Genomic DNA, 3,274 nt, shown 5'->3' with positions numbered 1-3,274 from the left:
TGATTCGAAAAACTACTACCGGAACTCCACTTGTCCAATTTAAACAAAGAGGAAAAAGAATGTCTTTTGAAAACTTTGAGAAAGTTTCCTTATCAGTTTTTTTATAGAAGGAGACAATTTAGGTTGCTCAAACGTTTTGAAACATAAAATAAGAACTGTAGATACACCTGTAAATAAACCAAACTATAGGTATCCCGTCGTACATAAAGAAGCGATAGCTCAAGAAACAAAGAAATTGAAAGAACAAGGTGCGGTTTCGCCCTCTAGCTCGCCGGTATGGGTAGTTCCAAAAAAACCGGACTCTAAAGGAAATAAAAGGTGGCGAATGGTCATTGACTATCGTGCCCTTAACGAAAAAAAGTTAATATAGACGTAACCAATGTTACGTCTATATTGGATCAGCTGGGTGGCTCCCGGTACTTCACCGTGCTCGATCTTGCATCTGGATTTCAACAGATAGAAATCGATCCACCGGACAGACATAAAACCGCGTTTTCCACAGTTTTTGACCATCTCGAATTTAATAGAATGAGTTTTGGGCTTAAGTCAGCTCCTGGTACATTTCAAATATTAATGGACATTGTTCTATCAGGGATGTAGGGGGTTGAACTTTATGTATACATGGATGACATATTTATTTACGCGAAATCAGTACAGGAACATAATGAAAAATTAGAGAAGTTGCTGGGACGCCTAAAGACTGCCGGACTTGTTTTACAACCCGATAAATGTAGATTTTTATGCAAAGAAATCGAATATTTGGGTCACATAATTTCTGAAGATGGGGTTAAACCTGATCCGAAGAAAATCGAGGCTGTAAGTAGCTTTCCTCGTCCTAAGGGTCGTAAAAATGATAAACAGTTCTTAGGATTAGCGGGATATTATCGCCGCTTTATACCAAAGTTTGCAACGATTGCTAAACCATTAACATTGTTATTAAAAAAGGATGTGCCATTCGTCAGGTCCGATGCTGCAGAAAACGCTTTCGAAAATCTTAAAAATATTCTATGTACGCAACCGTTATTGCAGTATCCGGAATTCGATAAGCCGTTTATAATCACTACAGATGCGTCCGATTTTGCTATAGGAGCCATACTGAGCCAGGTGAAATTGTTAAAGATTTACCTATAGCTTATGCGTCACGAACCATGAATAAAGCGGAAACTAATTATACAACTACAGAGAAAGAACTTTTAGCGATTATATTCGCGGTAAAGCATTTTCGACCATACGTCTATGGTACCAAATTTACGCTAGTTACGGATCACAAAGCGTTAGTATGGTTAGACAAGTTAAAAAACCCTACGATGGGATTCCGTTTAGCTCGTTGGAAAATAAAACTACAAGAATACGATTGCGAAATAGTGTACAAGCCAGGTCGCGTTAATGCCAATGCGGATGCGCTTTCACGTAATCCAGTAAATTTTGATGAGGAAAATAATAGGGATATTGGTGGTGCGGATGGCCATGACGACGCTGCAAAGGGCTGTAGGTCGAACATTGGCTGCTTCTCCGGAAGCAAAGTCTTTTACCACGAATATCCTGTAGAAAAAGCTTTTGTTGGTAATTGCTATTTTGAGATGGAAAATATGGATGCTACCTACGGTAATCTGAGTAGAGAAAGAGAAGAAAGTGATGAGATGGGAGTAGAAAAAGAAATTGTTGAGGAAGTTAGAGAAAGTTTGGTCTCGATGGAAAATGAAGATCCTTATTGGACTGATGGTTTGAAGGTGGTGAGCTCAATACCCCAGCCTGGCTCCGGTTGGTGCGGGCCCCGCCAGTGTAGGGATGAAAGAGAGACTGAAGCGCTGGTCTCGGAGGGGTGCAAATCAGAGTGCTGCATTACACCTGTTTTTGGGTCACTCACTGGCCATGAGCGATTTCCGGCTGCGGGTGGCAGCGAAATGGGTGCACGAACCTCCCCTCCCTCCTCTGGTTACGGAAGTGCGGTGAGGGCACGGAGCTTTGGCACCTTCGGAAGAAAGCGCTTGACTGAAAGAGAGGCTGACGGAATAGGAAGAGAGATGGCCAGCTTTGGCGTCGGCTCTTCCATTTCGAGAAGGGAAGGAACTGCTTACTGTGGTTGCCTGTCCCTGGGGGAGGTGTCCTCGATGGAGAAGGCACGGTCCCCGGGAAGGAGGTTGCGTCCTATGGGCACCTGCCTTCCAGTGGGGGAAATTGGTGGACCAGCTGGCCACGCGGAAGACTTAGGTGGGCCCGCAGAGCTTTTAAGAGACCACGCGGAAGACTTAAGTGGACCCGCAGAGATTTTGAGAGACGAGGCGGAAGACTTAGGTGGACCCGCAGATTTTTTGAGAGACCATGCGGAAGACTTTGGTGGACCCGCAGATTTTTTTGAGAGGCAACGAGATAAATGTTGCTTGTACGACTATTGAGATCTTAGTTGAAGATCCTGATGATGAAGTTTTGAGTAAAAAGGAGGCAGGAAAATTAAAAGGAATTTGCGGAAATATTTTAAAAGGTAGAAATGAGACTGATGACGCAAACGAGACACTCAAGAAACGTATGAAATTGAATGACAGCGCTTCCGCAGAGGCAACACATATTTTGCACGTAGGGTCAAAACAGGAAAATTCGATACTTACTCCTTTATTTCAGTTGAGTTGCGATAAAGTTTGGATGAGGGATGATAATATACTAAATTTTGCGTCATGTGATGGGGTAATTACTACACTCTTGGGTAGAGAATTGCTGAACAATTCCATAATTAATCTCTCGAACTTGAAAGATTCAGACTTAGAAGTCGGTTACGTCACATCGGTTGTGCATGAAAAGCGTATGGTTTATAACTTGTTCATTAGAGAGAAATTCGATTCTAAAGTTTTTGTAAAAAAACATTGAGACTGCAGTGATAACGCTGAGAGAGACTATGGAAGCTACAAATACTAAAACTTTTAGTTTGTCACGCGAAGGGAACGGATTTGATAAATTATCCTGGTCAGTTATTGAAAAAATTTTTAGAACGCATTTTGGTAGAGGGGGTTACGAGATTACAGTATGTACAGGCGAAGTTGATATTCCAGAGGTGGAAAAGCGTATGGAAATTATTAAAGAGTGTCATGATTCAACCGTGGGTGGTCCTAAGGGTGAGACCAAAACCTTGGAAAGAGTTCGTGAAAGATTTTATTGGAAAGGTATGAGAGATGACGTCAGAGATTATGTAAAAACATGTGAGACATGTCAAAAGCGAAAACTGACAAGAGTAAAGACAAAAATGCCTATGCGGATCACTGACACTCCTACTAGAGTTTTT

Source organism: Belonocnema kinseyi, chromosome 5 (assembly GCF_010883055.1).
Source record: "Belonocnema kinseyi isolate 2016_QV_RU_SX_M_011 chromosome 5, B_treatae_v1, whole genome shotgun sequence".
Taxonomy (NCBI): Eukaryota; Metazoa; Arthropoda; class Insecta; order Hymenoptera; family Cynipidae; genus Belonocnema; species Belonocnema kinseyi.
This window is presented reverse-complemented; position numbering follows the sequence as displayed.